We start from the raw sequence: 18,710 nt of genomic DNA on the forward strand, positions 1-18,710 counted from the left end.
AGTTTTGTGTATTGTGTAAGAGATTGGACCCAATTTCATCCTTTTTTGTGTGGATATCTAGTTTCTCTAGCATCATTTGTTAAAGAGACTATGGCTTTTCTATTGTGTCTTCTTGGTGCCCCATCAAAGATTAGTTGACCACATATGCATTGATTTATATCTTGGCTCTTTATTCTGTTCCATTGGTCTAGGTGTCTTTTTCTAAGCCAACACCATACTGTTATAATTACTGTAGCTTTGTAGTATATTTTGAAATTAGAAAGCAACAACCTTAGTAGGAGATTGAGACCATAGCTTAAAGCTTTTATGAAAAATTTCCTTTTAGCATTTTTTTTTTAGTGTCTTAAAAATCAGTAAAACTTTATTTGCTTCCATTCTTTCGCCATTAACAGAAAACTGGAGAAAGCGAAAATGTTTTGTGTTTACAAAGATAAATGGCCTCTTTACCCAGAGATCAAAACCTCAAATGACAAGGGGGAAGATAAAACTGCCCTCCCCAACATCCCCTGAGCTGACCCTTGTCATCTTAGACAAAGCCTTCAGTCCACTGGCCAGGGACCCTGTATATGGCCAATTCAAGAAGAGGGCCAAGAAATCAGACCCATCCATTCCCGTGATATAAATTTGAACAGAAGCTACACCACGGGTCAAGTGTCTGTATTTTACAGGACACAGTAACCAGGTGGCTACTTATTTAAAAAACAAGATACATTTCAGGCACAACTTTTTTATTTTTATTTTTTTTTGTTTTGTTTTTAAGTAAAACAGTAAAAGAAACCGGGTCCCAGAAGCTGCAGTGATCTAAGCAGCAGGAAGTTTGTGCATTCATTTTTTTTGTTTTTGTTTAAATATGTTTAAATTATCACACTGCTGGCACTCCTCATTTGCATGAAATTCTGCACCATACTTACTAATTGTAGTAAAGTTACCCCCAACCCATGAAAAAAAACCTACTCTGTAAGATAATTTTCACTGAAATATAACCAAACTTCTTTAAGTGGATTGTGACAAGATTATAAATGATATGAAAAATAACATTTTAAAATTTGGCCATCAACTTTAAGAAATGGTTTGCCTATACAAATCTTTGTAATTTTTAAAAGATAATATATTCTACCCTCATATGGTCCTCTGAATTAAAGCATAATGAACAGGAAGAAAAAGAAAAAGAACGCAACTGAGTGCTAAGGCAGAACATCTTGCCAGAAGTAATTAATGAAGGTAGAGTATATAATGAAAAGTGCAGAATTTCATAGGGCCAACAAGATAACAGTCTATATTTTTCACTTAACACAGGCGAAGTGGATTTTGCAATTACCAGTTGCGTTAAATGCACCAAATAAAGCTCCTAAAATTGATACTATAAGGCACCACCTTAAGTTTTCCAGGCTGCAACTGTGCATTATTTTAAAATGGTTTTCTTAAATTTATTTATTTTTTTTAAACATAACACGAGGAAGGTGTTAAAACTGGTGTAATAGCTCAATAGAATAAGTATTTCAGATTTCGGGAGGGAGGAAGACGGAGATATTCAGAACCCTTCACCAGATTCCCCCCAACTTGATCATAATGGATTAATGATGTGCTTTGTGGATGTGGTTAGTCAATGACACCAGCTTGACGGATCTTTCTTTCTGCACCAAACCCCATTGAGTTATCTGGTCCCCTTGGCTGACGAAGAACCATTAGGCGAGGAGCACTAGCATCATCCAGAGTGATGTTCTTCAAGCGATTGACCAACCGATCAGGTCAAGGAGCTGCAACAGCCTTGGGGGCCCTCACAGACTCGCCAAACATTACAGGCGCTGCACTTGCCAGTGCGCTGATTAAGAATCACTGAGAACTCCACCTCATCTCCTGCCTGTAGCTCAATGCCATCCTGAACTTCTTTCACATGGAAAAAGAGCTTCTTGCTATCTCCTACTTCATAGTTAATGAAGCCAAACTGATCTTTCACACATTCCACTGTGGCCCTATGCAGGGGTGTGATGTTGTAAGCCATAGTTTGTGCATTCTGGCCCAGGATACACAATTGGAACTTGACGCTCTCCCCTTTCTGCAGGCAATCCCCTTTGTTGGCCATCCCAACGATGCCAAATGGATAGACCTCACCTTTCATATCTCCCTCCTCCACAATCTCAATCATTCCTTGGTACTCAGTCTGTGTTGGATCAACACTCCTCAGGGGGCGAATTACTTTGCCAGAGTAAATGGTGGGATCAGCTTCCTCAGTAATGCCATTCACTGAGTGTGTTTTGTTCACTTTTTCTGCACTGACTTTGTTGCCTTTGCCTTTGGACAAGCTATACTCGACCATGTCCCCCAGTTCCAGGCTATCAACATCACCAGAGAACTCACTGTAATGGAAAAAGATTTCCTTATCATGATTGGCTGTTGCAATAAATCCAAAATTATCCTTCAGAGTTGCCACATAACCCAAGAGCCTCTTTGAGTTAGAATTACGACCTAAAAGTCGCACACAAGTTGCAACCTGCTGTCCAGGCCTCTGTTTGTCACTAATACTAAATTCAACCTTATCTCCTATTTGAGGAGAAGTAGATCGTTCCACATCCTTGGCTTGAAAGGCAATAGTCAGTTTCATCCCACAGTCATCATAAGCAATAAGGCCATCCTCAGCCTCCTTCTCTTTGCCTTTATTTGGGCTAGTGGTTTTAGGATTGGAAAAAGCGGCTTCTTTTTCTACCGTGCCCAGAAAACAGTGATGTGAATGGGAATGAAATGAAACCGTGCCCTTGGGAAGTTTTTTAATCCTAATAGTATGATTTCTTTGAGCAGAGAGCATATCAGGAACCACAGAAAACTCTACTTCATCTGCAATATGGAGCTGGTTCCCATCCAGAATTTCACTGAAGTGGAAGAACATACGAACATCACGATCCACACACTTGATGAAACCAAAACCATCTCTCATGGCAGCAATCACACCCATTTCTCGGGCTTCATTAGTGAACTGAAATGTATTTGACAGAACCTCTATATTGGTTGCTCGTTCTAATTTGTCACATCGGTCTGTTGAAATATTAAACCTAACATGGCCACCTTCCAGCAGGGTCACCTTGGATTTCGTATCTTTGTCTCCAAAGGGAAGTTCTTTAGGGATCAGGAAGTCAACTTTGATGCGTCCTGGCAATGGGTCATTCTGGTTTTTACTGGGTACTTTTGGGATAACTTTGGTTACAGTTCCTTCAAAATGTTCAATGCTGATATCTTCAAAAATGACTGTTCCTTGAGGCAATAGTCTGACATCTGTTGCAACTTCTTTACCATTTCTGTCCTTGATTGTGAATTCCACATCATTACCAGGCTGTAAGGTTTCTAAGTCACCCTTAAATTCACTATAGTGAAAGAATATCTCTTTTACAACATCACCTCTTTCAATAAAGCCAAATGCCTCCTTCGTGGCACAAACTACTCCCTGACAGTGGGCTTGTTTCTTTTTCAACAGCATAATGTTGCGAGCACTTACAGCACCAGTATGTTTATTGTTATCAATTACAAAGTTTATTTTATCTCCAGTTTCCAGCTGAACATTCCCTTCGACATCGTCAGGGGTGTAAGTCAGATAAAACACTTCTTGTCCATTCATTCGTTCTTCAGGGAGGATTTCTTGTTTTATCTTCACCAGTTTAACAGCAACGGGTTTCCCAGTCCGCCGGTCCGATGATACTTCAAATTCAACATCATCTCCTACTTTTAAGTCTTGCAGGTTGCCATTATAATGTGAACAGTGGAATAAAAGTCTAGCTTGACGTTCTGAACACTGAATAAACCCGTAAGAGGTTAACAGTTTTTCAATAACCCCAGTTTCACGCAGTGCTGCTGAAGTACCATTAGGGTACCCATTACGTCCATTGTTGTGGAGAAGGTTTGGATCAAAGCTCATCTCGCAGTGATAATCGAATATTGCACTTTCAGTAGTATTTGCTGATTCTTCTTTTCAGCACACGTTTCAAAGGATGAAAGTTGCTAGTATTAAAAAAAAGAGCGAGAGAAAATGATCTACCAAGCTAATAAAGAATACAACTGCTGCTGTACCGGGCAATCTCACAGTACAGCACTGAAGAAAACAAAGACTACTAGCAGCGTTGGGAAGTGCTCTTTCAAAGCTGTTGAGTAGGCACAAACTTCTTGTTTCAGATCAAGGGTTGTGTCTTCAACTTAAGTGTACTCTTCTTTGGTCTTGTTAGTTGTTATGAGGTTTGTTCCTTGCCTGATTTGAACTTGAAGCAGCAGTTTCAGGTGGTAAAGTCTGTTCTGTTACACTTCATACCCAACAGCTCAGCGCCCCCTCTCCAGCGCCGCCATAAGCAGCACGGCCCGGTATGTAGGCTCCCTTTAGCATTTTTGTCCAGACAAAGAAAAAACACCAAATACTTGTAGGCAATGGTGAGATTAATGATGTTGCCTTTCTTCCTAAGGCTTTAAAACACACACAAACACAAAGCAAACAAACAAAAACAACAAGAGATCAGTGTAATAACTTCTGTTAAATGAAGAGGAGCTTGAGAGGAGGCATAATGTAGACGTCAGAATTTAAGAAGAAATCAGAGTTTCTTTTAAGTCTTCAAGGCAAAGAAAGAAAAACAAACAAACAAAAAAACCTTCTAGAAAAGATGTCAGGTTATTTATTTATTTATTTTTTTAAATCACATGAGACTGACTGAAAGCAAATAAGCTAGAAACCATTAAGTTTTAGGAATAATTATATTATCAAGTAAAACAAAACCTTGGCTACAAAAGCTTGCTGTGATTCCTCCCTAAAGTGAATCACAGGCTTTAAATGTGCACTAGCAGAACGTGGGTGACAGACACTGCATAGCTCCCAAGAAAGCTCTGACCTTCATTAAATGCCTCAAATATATCTGCTGTGTATACTAAATAAGAAAAAACTAGCAGGGTAAGCCAGAACCATGAAGAACAATGGGTAGTGGAATCATTTCTAGAGAGTACATCCAGAGGCTACAGAAAGGTTAACCAAGGAACTCTACCCAAAGAGATCACTGTTGTGAACTCTTTCTATGCAGGACTATGTGATAAGTGCTTTACATACGGTTGGTTTATTTTCTTTTTTTCCACTTTTTTTTTTTTTTTTTTTTTTTTTTTTGTAATGAGAATCCTTATGGTAGCTATGTGCCTATTTTTCAAATTTTATACATCATGCAGAAAACACGTTTTTGATTTTGTAGGTCATCAGTTTGTAGATTTTGAAGTTTTTACTTCATGTTACAAAAAGGTGTGCGGATCACTCAAAACTCTTGAATTTTGAGAAAAATACATTAATCAGAATTAGTTGGTCTTTGGACATGGGATTCATGGGAGTATTGTGTGGATAGAAAAGGACTCACTGCACAAGTAGCCTATGGGAGAGATGCTAGTTCAAATAACTATCCATTCTCTCCTTCATTCATTAAAATAAAACAATCAAATTATACTTGATTACATTACACCTGGGAAAAGATTACTCATCATTATTCTCTTTCAGTTGTGCATGGTGATGGGATTAAGTTCTGAGAATGCGATATAATAGAAGTTAGTATAAGCAATCTTCTGAATTTAACCCTAAAGGGAAGGCTTGCTCCTGCGCCATGCTTTTTCCCTTTTCCTCAGGTTGGAATATGGATATTTTGACTTGTTAGTGTAGCTGTCATGGATCTTGGAGATGGAGCCCACATATGTAGGAATAATAAGATTGAGGGAATCTTCTTTTTTTATATCCATGAAATAAGTTATGGTAAATGAAGTGAAGGAGAAATACATGCAGTTGCCTGATATTTCCTTAAGAGAATGATGTACTTATCCTCTTCATTCTTTTCCCTAATGGTTGGACTGTAGATATTATTGTTTGGTTTGAGTGATGCTCTTTGAGTCAAAAATGGGCAAACAAATAAAACAGGAAAAGCCTCTGGAGTTTCCAGCCACTGTGTTTTAATTGTTTTCTCTATTTCACGTCTTTAAGATGAAAAAAAGGACAGCTTAAACAGAATCATAAATACGTTAGGGGATTTGTCACTTGCAGCTAAACCTAGCAAATAATTGTAAAATAAACATGGCTCTCTAACACTCAAGTTTTTTGATGGTGGTACACTAAACTAGCATACCATAATTCTTGTCCACAGTACCTAGTTGTTAGTGTTAGTTTGCTGGGGCTCCCCTAACAAAGTAGCACAAACTAGATGGCTTAAACAGCAGAAATGTATTTTTCACAGTGGTGGAGTCTTGAAGACTGAAAGCAAAGTGTTGGCATACTCAGTTTCTTCTGAGAGCTGTCAGAAAAGGATTTGTTCTGGGTTTTTCTCTTTGACTTTCAGATGGCTTTTTCTCTTTATGTCTCTACACAACATATTCCCTCTCTGAAGGTCTGTCACTGGTTTAAAAACTCTTCTTTTTATAAGAAAGCTAGTCAAATTGGATTAGGGTCCACCATAATGACCTCATTTTAATTTGATTATATCTGTGAAGACCCTATCTTCAAATGAGGGACTGGAAGTTAGGACTTCAACATATTATTTCTGAAGGGCACCTTTTAGCCCATAACACTTCTTGAAATAACTCATTGATAAAAAAAAAATAAAAAAAGAAACATTGAAAAGAAACAAATAAATAAAAATTTGCTCAGTATTTTTTAGCATTTTACTATTACAATAGTTTCTCCTTATTCTCTGGGGATATGTTCCAAGACTCCCAGAGACTGCCTGAAAATTGGATAGTACTGAACTCCATATATATACTATGGTTTCACGATTTGATAACCAAGGTGGCTACTATGCGAATAGTGGGCAAGTAGCATACTTATCATGGATATGCTGGATAAAGGAATAATTCAGATACTAGACAGGACCTAGCAAGATGGCATGAGATCTCATCAAGCTACTCAGAATTTACAATTTAAAACTTACAAACTGTTTATTTCTGGAATCTTTCTTTCTTTCTTTCTTTCTTTCTTTCTTTCTTTCTTTCTTTCTTTCTTTCTGTATTTTTTTTATTATACTTTAAGTTCTAGGGTACATGTGCATAACATGCAGGTTTGTTACATATGTATACCTGTGCCCTGTGGGTGTGCTGCACCCATCAACTCATCAGCACCCATCAATTCATCATTTATATCAGGTATAACTCCCCAATGCAATCCCTCCCCCCTCCCCCCTCCCCATGATAGGCCCCAGTGTCATTTAATGTTTTTTGCACTGCATTTGACCATGGGTAACTGAAACCACAGAAAGCAAAGCCACAGATAAGGAGGAACTATTTAATTCATTTGATAAAATAAAAGTGATTTCATACCCAGAATTTTATATTACAAAATGTCTAATAAAGCAATATATTGCAAACTACAGAATTAGCAAAGATACACCAATAGTATATTCTAACTGTAATGTCACTGGACATAAAATGAAACTGTATGAATTTGTGTCAATAGAAAGCAATTTTCTAAAAAACATGGCAAAAACACTTAACATGAGAGCCACTCTCTAAAAAAAATTATGTGCACAGTATACTGCACATAATTCAACTTTCACAACTCATACCTTCTTCCAGTTGAGCAACTCTTCATTTCCCCCTTTACCTAGGCTCTGCAAAAACCATTGGATTATCTGTTTCTCAGTCTGACTATTTTAGAGACCTCATATAGTGGAATTATGCAAGATTTGTTTTTATGTGACTGGCTTATTTCATTTAGCATAGTGTCCTCTAAGTTCATCCATGTTGTTGAATACTGCAGGATGTCCTTTGTAAAGGTTAAATAATATTCCATTTCATGTATATACAACATTTTTAAAATCTGTTACTCTGTTGAAGCGCATTTAGGTTGTTTCTTTATTTTGGCTACTTTAATACTGCTGCAATTAACATGGGAGTAGAGATATTTCATTAAAATCCTGATTTCAACTTTTAAATATATGCTCAGAAATGGTATTTCTGGATTGCATGCTAGTTCTATATTTAATTTTTTGAGGATCCTGCATACTGTTTTTCATAGCTGCTGCACCATTTACCTTCCTGCCAATAGTGTGGAGTGGTTTCAATCTTTCTACATCCTCACTGACAATATTTTCTTAATAATAGGCATCCTAACATGTGTGAGGTGGTACATAATGTTGGTTTTTATTTTAATTTCCTTGATTAGTTGCACTGAGTATACTTTCATGTACTTTTTGGCCATTCGTACATCTTCTTTGGAGAAATGGCTTTTTTTTTTTTTAACAGAAATTAAAAAAAAATCTAAAATCCAAATGGAACCACAAAAGACTTCAAACAACCAAAGAAAGCTGGAGGCTTTGTTTTTGTTTGCTTTGTTGAAGATCAGTTGACTGTAAGTATTTGGGTTGATTTCTGAGTTCTCTATTCAGTTCCATTGGTGTATGTAGCTATTTTTATACCAGTGTCATGCTATTTTGGTGACTATGGCCTTATAGTATATTTTGAAATCAGGTAATGTGATGCTTTCAGATTTGTTCTTTTTGTTTAGTTTTGCTTTGGCTATTAGAGCTCTTTTTTGGCTGTATATGAATTTTAGGATTGTTTTTTCTAGTTCTGTGAAGAATGGTGGTGTATTTTGATGGGAATTGGATTGAATTTCTAGATTGCTTTTGGCAGTATGGTTGTTTTCACAGTATTGATTCTACTCTCCATGAGCATGGGATGTGTTTCCATTTGTTTGTGTCATCTGTGATTTCTTTCAGCAGAGTTTTGTAGTTTTCCTTGTAGAGATCTTTCACCAAATTGGTTAGGTATATTCCTAAGTATTTTATATATTTATATGTATATGTGTGTGTATGTGTGTGTATATATATATACACATATATATATTGCAACTATTGAGTTCTTTATTTGATTCTCAACTTGGTCACAGTTGGTGTATAGGAGAGCTACTGATTTATGTACATTAGTTTTGTATCCTGAAGCTTTGCTGAATTCTTTTATGATTTCTAGGAGCTTTTTTGGAGGAGCATGTAGGGTTTTCTGGGTATACAATCATAGCACCAGCAAACAGTGCCAGTTTGACTTCGTCTTCACTGATTTGGATGTGCTTTAGTTCTTTCTCTTGCTTGATTGCTCTGACTAGGACTTGCAGTACAATGTTAAATAGATGTGAAGAGAGTGGTCATCCTTGTCTTTTTTCAGTTTCAGTGGGCATGTTTTCAACTTTTATCCACTCAGTATTATGTTGGCTGTGGGTTTGTCACAAGTGGCTTTTATTACCTTCAGTTATGTCTCTTGTGTGCCGATTTTGCTAATAGTTTTAATCATGAAGGGATGCTGGCTTTTGTCAAATGCTTTTTCTGCGTCTTTTGAGATAATCATGTGATTTTTGTTTTTAATTATGCTTATGTGGTGTATCACATTTATTGACTTGCATATATTAAACCACCTCCGAATCCCTGGTATGAAACCCACTTTACTATGGTTGGTTATCTTTTTATTATTTTGTTGTATTCGGCTAGTTAATATTTTGTTAATATATTTGCATGTATGTTCATCAGGGATATTGGTCTGTTTTCTTTTTTGGTTATGTCCTTTCCTGGTTTTATTTTAAGGTGATACTGACTTCATATAATTATTTAGGGAGGATTCTCGGTTTCTCTATCTTCTGGAATAATGTCAATAGGATTGGTACCAATTCTTCTTTGAATGTTTGCTAGAATTCAGCTGTGAATTCCGCTGGTCCTGGACTTTATTTCATTGGCAATTTTTTTTATTACAATTTCCATCTCATTGCTTGTTATTGGTCTTTTCAGGGTAGCTACTTCTTACTGATTTAAGCTAAGAGGGTTGTATCTTTCCAGGAAATTATCTGTCCACTCTAGGTTTTCTAGTTTATGTGTGTAAAGGTGTTCATAGCAGCCTTGAATTTTTTTTTTTTTTTTTTTTTTTGGTATATCTGTGGTGTCTATTGCAACAATCTCCCATTTTGTTTATAATTGAGCACTTTTGGATTCTCTCTTTTCTTGGTTAATGGTCTGTCAATTTTATTTATCTTTTCAAAGAACCAGCTTTTTGTTTTATTTTTATTTGTATTGATTTTTTTTTTTTTTTTTTTTGAAGAAACAAAATTTTCATCTCTGCCAATTCTTGCGTAAAAATGATCCCCATCTTCCTGGTTAAAGAATATAGATGTATTTTGTCTTATATGAACATTTTATGATATGGTCCTTACTGAGATCCTTAATCTATTTTACATCCACATATACAAACTTTAAAAAGAAGAGAAATTATTTGTCCCCTTCTGCTATTTAATATACTCTTTATTTTTACTGGAAATATCTAGCTGTCTTGCTTCCACTACGTCTTCATCTACTATCAAGTTTTCTTTACAATTTACTAGTCTTATATAGACAAAAAATGTAGATCCCATTTCTATTGTCATAGTGTTTATATTACCACAATTAAGTGAGACAATTAATAAATACACAAAATCAAGCTTGTTAAATAAGCATTAAATGGAGAGATTCAACAGATATGATATTGAGTTTGAGGGGTTGCAAATAAAAATAAGGGTAGCTGCAGAATAGTGAAATTAAGCTGGTTGAGTTGGTAAATAAAGTGAATAAAATGATGGACTTATTTGATTAGATATTAATTAGTTCAAAGGATTATGACTTTGAGGATCCAAGAGCACATGAGTAGGAATAATAGATGATGGCTCTCCCAAAGTGAGATATTTGAAATAGAGACTTGGGAGATGGTATTGTTATCAGTGATCATGATTTATGTGGCTCTTTGAATGTGTGATGTTTGAAATAGAGACATTGGAGGTGGTATTGTTAATAGTGATCATGAATTCTGTAGCTTGTCCCTTGGCATGATAGTTGAGATAGTGTAGAGTAAAAGTTGGAACTGAAGAAAACAAACTCTTGTATGAATCCTCAACAATAATGTTGAAGACACTGAGAATGATGTCATAGGTTTAGTGGAGAAGAGGAAGAATAAGGGAATCTGAAGTTTTCAAAGTAATGATTATAATGAATCAGAAGGTATGTGTATTACAGTAGCAAGGAGAGGGCACGGGAATGGAGTTTGAAAGCATGAGCTTCAAGTATCACAATTTTATGGAATCAAGGTGAAGAATAACTGAAACCAAAAACGATAACTTCTTCAACTGTTGGCTATGAGGTACATGGGATATAGGAGATTTTAAAATCTTCATCCCAAAAGTTTCAGGGGAAAACTAGGTTACAGTTAAGAAGCATGGCCAATGAAAACATTTAAGGAAATGTGGAAGACAAGAAGAATTTAATTGATAATGGGTCAACAGCTCTACAAAGCACAGTGAAAGTTTTGGGGAGCACAGGGCTCACAAAAGAGAAAAAAGTTATTCAAGATTTCTGGCAGAGACAAAAATATAGAACTATGTGGGACATAATGAAACTAGTTTCAATATCCTTTTATAAAATCGAGGAAATTTAGTTCTAGAATCATATAATCAAACACATAGTATAGTTTTACAGCCACAGTTTCTCTCTTCACTATTATAAGTTGGTGGGGGGTGATATGATGATTTGCTATCTGGTTCTTCCTAGAAGCATACTGAAAAAAATCACTTTCCATTTTCTGATTCATACTATGATTTTAATTTTTATTTTACTTATTAACATGGATCAAATTGTATCTCACATATAAGAATTCATCTTTCATAAATAAGAAGTCTTTCCTTATTTTGGTAGATCTTGCAGTCATGATACTTCCATAGTAAATTCATGCTGAAAATGAGAATCTGAATGGCCACAATTCTTTTAATTTGTCATTGTCTGTAATCCATGTACCTTGCCATTTATTCACCATTCGTCAACATATCTTGTCTTAACTTCTCTCTATGACTCACTTAAATTTTATAATCCATCATCAAAACTGTAAAATCTTTTTCACCAAACTTATTACATGGGTGCAAATGTAATTGTGGATTTTGCAACTAAATTAAACAACCATAATTACCTTTGCACAAACCTGATAATTCTCTGGTATATTTAATAATTTCCTTGCCCATTTAATTTCTTAGACTGTATCTTTCTTCAGTTCAAGGACATTACTTCTTGATGGTTTCTATTCAGTAATAAGATGGCATTATCTGAATCTGCAGTTATATTATTCTTTTAATGTTATAACTGAGCCTGATGACTTATTAATATAGTCAAGCAGTTAAAAATGTCTGTATCAGTGAGAAATGGTTTACTATAACAAGCAACAACCCTGTAAGAACAGATTATCAGAGAAAAAAATGAATCAATCCCTATCTATCTATATATCTTAATTTGAAAATATACCAAAAAGTAGGCAGAGACATTAACTACAAACTAGGAGAGAAATAACAGGTGCATTGCTAATATTCCCAGTTAACACTTGGTTATAAAAACTTAAGTAGTAATTTAGCTTCAAATTATTGATGGTGTGTTTTTATTATATTCTTACCACAATGCTTCAACATTGTTTCAAAGATAACAATCTTACCTTTAGGACAATCTTATTAGAGCCAAAATTAACTTATGAAAAGGTAGCTGGGTGCTGGTGGCTTATGCCTGTAATCCAGTGCTTTGGGAGGCTGAGGCAGGCAGATCACAAGGTAAGGAGCTCGAGACTAGCCTGGCCAACATGGTGAAACACCATCTCTACTAAAAACACAAAAAATTAGCTGGGCCTGGTGGCAGGGGCTTGTAATCCCAGCTATTCGAGAAACTGAGACAGGAGAATTGATTGAACCCAGGAGACAGAGGTGGCAGTGAGCCAACACCGTGCCACTGCACTCCAGCTTAATTTAACTTTTATATTAAATTCATCAGATTTGAGATGGTATATTCTATTTTGCATTTTAGTTTGTAGCTCAGCTACAATGACTTTAAAATATAGTGATTATCACTGATTCATTGTTTGTGTTCAATTACACAATGAAATACATTGTTTCCAAAATTTTAAGACAGAAAATGCAACTCAGTCTCTCAGATGATGACAGGAATTCAGGCTACAAGTTTGAATGTTATTATTTTGGGCTTATGAAGAGAATACACACACACACACACACACTCATATATATATATATATATATATGTAATGTATATTATTGTTAGAAATTTATTTGTGCTTGAATCTTTTTTCTTTTCTACAATCTTCTCTGGGAAAACTGAAGCACAACTCTGTTGACACTGAGCAGATTCTTAGATAGCAAGTTTGAAATTTGTTATAGCATTTACCAATGTTACTATAATGTGTGCCATGAATAATGAATATAGTGACTTTCTATGTTATAGTGAAATAAATACGTTATGGTTAACAAAAACCATGGTTTCTGGGGGCTGTCAGATGCCATTTTTACAAAATTCAGAGCTCAAGTTTAGTGTGACATTATATAACCCAATGTATGCATTATATACTATTGCGCTAAAAGTATCCCAAAATTTGACAGCTGAAAACAAAGACTTTCTATTATCTAACAGTTTCTGTAAGTCAGGATAATGAGAAAAATTTAGCTATGTGGATTAACTAAGGGACTTTCATATGGATACAACCAAAGTATCTCCTGGAAATAACAGTCATTTCAAGGCTCATGTAGAAGGGGAACTGCCTGCAAGCGCACTCAAGGCTTGTCGAGCCTCCAGTCTCAGTGGCTGTTAGCTAGAGACAACTGTCCCTTACCATGTGGTCATATTCATGGGGATACAAACAATGTGGCACCTTGTATTTCCCGGAGTTAGGTGTCAGAGAGAGAGAGACAGGCAGAGAGAGAGAGAGAGAGAGATGAAGAGAGAGCTCCAAAGACAGAAAACACACATCACTTCTGCCATATCCTGCTCACTAGCAGCAAGTAAAATACAGTCCACCTTTAAGTGTAGGGAATTACAACATAAAAACACAAATGCCAGGAGTCAAGTTTCACTGAAGGCCATCCTAGAGCCTGCCTATCGGGGACTTCACTTTGGTTTCCAATAAGTCATGCTTCTCTACTGTGCAACATGCACTCTGTCCCTTCCAAGGTGCCTCTAAATTCTCATCTCATTATGGCATCTGTTCAAAGTCCACAATTTCATCATCTAAATCAGATCCAGTTCTAAATAAAATAATACAGACGTAGTTCCTTGAGTATAATACCACAAGTGCAACTTCTTCAGATCTGTGAAAGTAGACAAATGATCAGCACCCCATCCCCACCCCAAGAAACACCAGTGTATAACATTGGGGTAGACAAAGGATAGCCAAAGCTAGGGGCAAGAATGGAGGTAGATGAGCATGCACTATAGACACCTTTGTTCCAAAAGAGGAGAATTGAGAGAACAAAAGGAGAAAGTAGCCCACATAAATTCTGACTTATAAATGTTGATAGTTCTTTGATTCAGTTTCAAGATCTGAAAATAATTCTCCATGGTTGTAAACTCTGCCCTCTGGGCTCTTGGTTCTAGCCTCTGAGTCACCTTTCCTTTTTTAATTAAAAAAAAAAAAAAAAAAGCATGCATCTGCTCCTGAGTAGCTGTCTCAGCCTGCTGACTGCCAATAGAATTCTGGGGATCCAAAGATCTCTCATCATTTTGTACTGTCTCTGATTGTCTCAATCCAAGCTGGGGATATCTTTGTATCTCAAATCTCAAATAAACATCTTAACCTTCTACCTTAAAAAAAGGAAAAAGAAGAGCAAACAAAATCTAAAGAAAACAAATGAAAGAAAATAATAAATATTAAAGTAGAAATCAATAGGGGAGACAATAGAAAACAATAAAGAAAATCAACAATGAAAAGTTGGTTATTTAAAAAATCAGCAAATCTTTAGTTAAATTGGTTAAGCAAAAAGAGCAGATGGAAATTACTAAAATTAGGAATGAAATAAGAGATATCAATGATGTTATAGAAGTAAAATGAATTATAAAGGAACATTCCAATGTATATCAACAAATTAGATAGTGTATTAGTCTGTTTACATACAGCTATAAAGAAATGCTTGAGATTGGGTAATTTATAAAGGAAAGAAATTTAATTGAGTCACAGTTCCACATGGCTGGGGAGGCCTTAGGAAACTTACAATCATGGAAGAAGGTAAAGGGGAAACAGGCGCCTTCTTTACAGGCACCAGGAAAGAGAAGGAAGGAAGGAGGACTTCCAAATACTTAATAAAACCATCAGATCTCATGGAAACTCACTCACTAATAATGAGAACAGCATGGGGGGAACCACTCTTATCCAGTCACCTACCTTCCTCAACACGTAGGAGTTACAGGTCCCTCCCTTGACATGTGGGGATTACAATTCGTGATGGTATTTGGATGGGGACACAGAGCCAAACCATAATAGATAGCCTAGATAAAATTAACAAATTTTAGAAGCAAATTACTCAGGCTGAGTGCTATTGACTGAATGCATGTGTCTTCCCAACATTCATGTCAAAGCCTAAATCCCTAATGTGATGGTATTTGGAGAAGGGATCTTTGGAAGGTAACTGGGTCATAAAGGTGGAGCTTTCATGAATGGGATTAGTGTCCTTATAAGAAGAGACAGGATAGAGAGAATACAATGAGAAAACAGCCTTTTTGAAAATGAGGGAGAGTGCCCTCACCATGGCAGGGTACAGAATAGCAACCTCACCTAGCTCTTCAATACCTTGGTTTTAGATTTCCTGGGCTCCAGAACTGTGAGAAAGAAATTTCTGTTGTTTAAACTATTCAGTCTATAATATTTTGTTATAGCATTCTGAACTCACTGAAACAATGACTTAAGAAGAAATTGAAAATCTGAATAGACCTATAAAAGTAAAGATATTGAAGTAGTAATTTTAAAATGTTCCACGCAGAAAATCCAGGCCCAGGGAGTTTTACTAGTGGATTCCACCAAACGTTTTAAAAACAATCAATAGTAATCCTTGGCAAACTTTTCCAAAATATATAATAAGTAGAACTATCTCCCAATTCATTCTATCACATCAATATTAGCTTGAAAACCAAAACCAGACAAAGGCAACCCCCACCACAAAAAGAAAAAGATACAAACAAACCAACTACACGTCAATATTTCTTATGAAGCTATATAAAAATCCTCAATAAAATACTATTAAACCAAATATTGAAACGTAAAAAATAATCATACACCATCAATAAATAAGATTTCTTTCAGGAGTGTAAGATTCATATCTGTCAGTAAATGTAATATATTCTATCAAGAGAATATAAAGATGTTAACTGTGGGATTAAAAAAGAGAAAATAAGCAACAAAACCACATGATCATCTCAACAGATGCCAAAAATGCATTTGACAAGTTTGAACACCCATTCATGACACTGAACAAACTAGAAATAGGGGGAAAATTTCTCAACATCAGTAAAGGTTTCTATGAAAAACTAACAGCTAATTCATGACTAAAATGAAATGCCTTCATCCTAAGATCTTTCGTTTTCCATTTGTCCAATTTTGGTATATGGAAATACAACTGATTTTACTATACTTATATTTCGCCCTTCAACTTTGTTGAATTCATTAATCTTCCTTCCCTTCCTGCCTGCCTGCCTGCCTTCCTGCCTTCCTTCTGCCTGCCTTCCTGTCTGATTGCCTTCTTTCTTGATTCTTTAGAAGTTTGTACGTACAAGGTCATGTCAACATAAATGGAGATCAATTTAATTCTTCTTTTCCATTCTGGATCTCATGTATTTGTATTTTTTGCCTAGTTGCCCTGGTGAGAATCTCCAGTACTCTGTTGAATAGAAGTAAACTTCTATTAAAAGACGCTATCCTCATCTTTTTTCTGCATTCTTAAGGTAAAGCATTCTGTCTCTCTATTTGTTTATTTGTTTGCAATTTCTCAAAATGTTGAACATAGTTTACGATATGATGTACCAAATGAGTTATCATATGGTGCAACAATTTTACTTCTAGGTATTTTCTTGTCAGCAGATAATTTTGTGCATGCAGTATTTTGACTCATACTTGGCCACATAAGAATGGGCTTTGGGCCTGAAATACTTCTTTACCAAGATAGAGAGTCCACACAGATTGTTCTGAGTTTATCATCTTGTGTGGGAATACCTTTTCCTATTTCAGACTCAGTGTGTACTTCTTTTTTCTGTTTATATCCACGTGTCAGTGGCCCTTAGGCACATCCCCAGATTTGCGTATCTCAAACCACGTGGGAGAGTGGGCTAGTTCCTTCTACCTCATCAAAAGTGGGGTGTGTGTAGCTATGTTTCCTGTGTAGGCTAAAGAGTCAATCTACTGACCCTGGGGGCCCAACAGCCTGCAAAGAGTTGGATCTTGTACACTCTCCCTCCTCTCTTACTCTAAGCTATGTTGTCTATTATCAGTGACAATAAATCATGTACTAGTTTCTACCCAAAGTGGAAGTTATCTGTCTTTTAACTATGGCTGCACTCGTGTTATATTTTATCTTTCAGCACAGCCTGACCACTCAGTGAACAGTAAAACAATTCCCAAGACAAAGGAAAACATGTCTTGCAAAACTTGTATGTGAGTGTTCATAGGAGCATTGCTCATAACAGCCAAATAATATAAATGTATCAATTCCCCATCAAGTGAATGGCTAAATAATATTGTGAATATATATCCAGCAGGATGTCTTTCAACAATAAAAATAAAGTATTGATACATACTATAATAGGGATGAGCCCTGAATACATTATGATAAATAAAAGAAGCCAGTTACAGAATATTTCATATGGTGTGATTTAATTTGTATTAAATATCCAGAGTAGAAAAATCTATATACAGATAAAATAAAGAATTACCTAGAGTTAGGTAGTTGGTGGGAATGGAGATTGATTGTTGGATATGGGGCTTTTATTTAGGGTCATAAAAATGTCCCAGAAATGATTATGGTGATGGTTGCACAACTCTGAGAATATAATAAAAATAATTTAATTGTTTGTTACACAAGAGTATTGTAGATATGTAAATTATATTTTTAAAAATATATAGGTTTATGTTTTGGAAAAAAAAAAAAAACCTACATCTGTTAATGACCACAAATAATTTCACTTCCATTTATTTTTCTTGTTTGAAAATTAAACATTTTGAAACATTTCAAAAGTCTCAATTAATATTAGGAAATGTATTGTGCCTGTGAGGAGAGAGCAATTATGGTAATAGCTATCCAGTTTTACTAATGAAGGACAATGCCCAATACTTGTCAATATAGTAAAACATCCAGATATTTGAAGAAAAAGCACAATATTATTTTTCTTCCTCTTCACTTGCGTTGATTTATCTCCTCTGTGCAATCTCATGTCATGAGTTTCTTTCCCAGACGATAAGCACTGATTTGTGCTGAAGCTGAGCTCCTTCACTAAAAACACAATAATCATGCTATGACTTGATTTCACCTTCATTTATTCTAACAAAGTAAATCTACAAGAGTTCTAGATCTGGACACCAAGGTGGAAGGCCGGGTTAGAAGTGCTTGTTCAAGGACTCCTGGAAGAGAAGGAAGGGCTTGACCACATAAATGTCATAATATATCCCAGAGCCCTAAACCATGGAATATGAGCTGAGAGAACCAAATAGGGAATTAAAATCAATAATTCTGTCCACAAAAGTAGATTTTTTTTGTGAATATGTGTGCATTTAGATTGAAGAAGGGACGTAGCAGGAACCTAATAATGATCACTATGTGACGTCTGAGGAACTGTCAATTAAGATATGATTGGAATACTAAAAGGCAATAAAATAAGAAAAACTAAAAATTAGATCTGGTTATGTAAGGCAGTATTGAC

The 18,710-nt window shown here is 35.7% G+C and overlaps 1 pseudogene across 1 annotated transcript; it reads right to left on the bottom strand.

Annotated features, from left to right (window-relative positions):
* Window positions 1-760: 760 nt before the first annotated feature.
* LOC111522456 lies at window positions 761-4,342 on the bottom strand (annotated as a pseudogene). Its single transcript, XR_002725251.3, has one exon. The product of XR_002725251.3 is annotated as a cold shock domain-containing protein E1 pseudogene (transcript).
* Window positions 4,343-18,710: the final 14,368 nt, after the last annotated feature.

The sequence above is a fragment of the Piliocolobus tephrosceles genome, chromosome X, assembly GCF_002776525.5.
Source record: "Piliocolobus tephrosceles isolate RC106 chromosome X, ASM277652v3, whole genome shotgun sequence".
Classification (NCBI taxonomy): Eukaryota; Metazoa; Chordata; class Mammalia; order Primates; family Cercopithecidae; genus Piliocolobus; species Piliocolobus tephrosceles.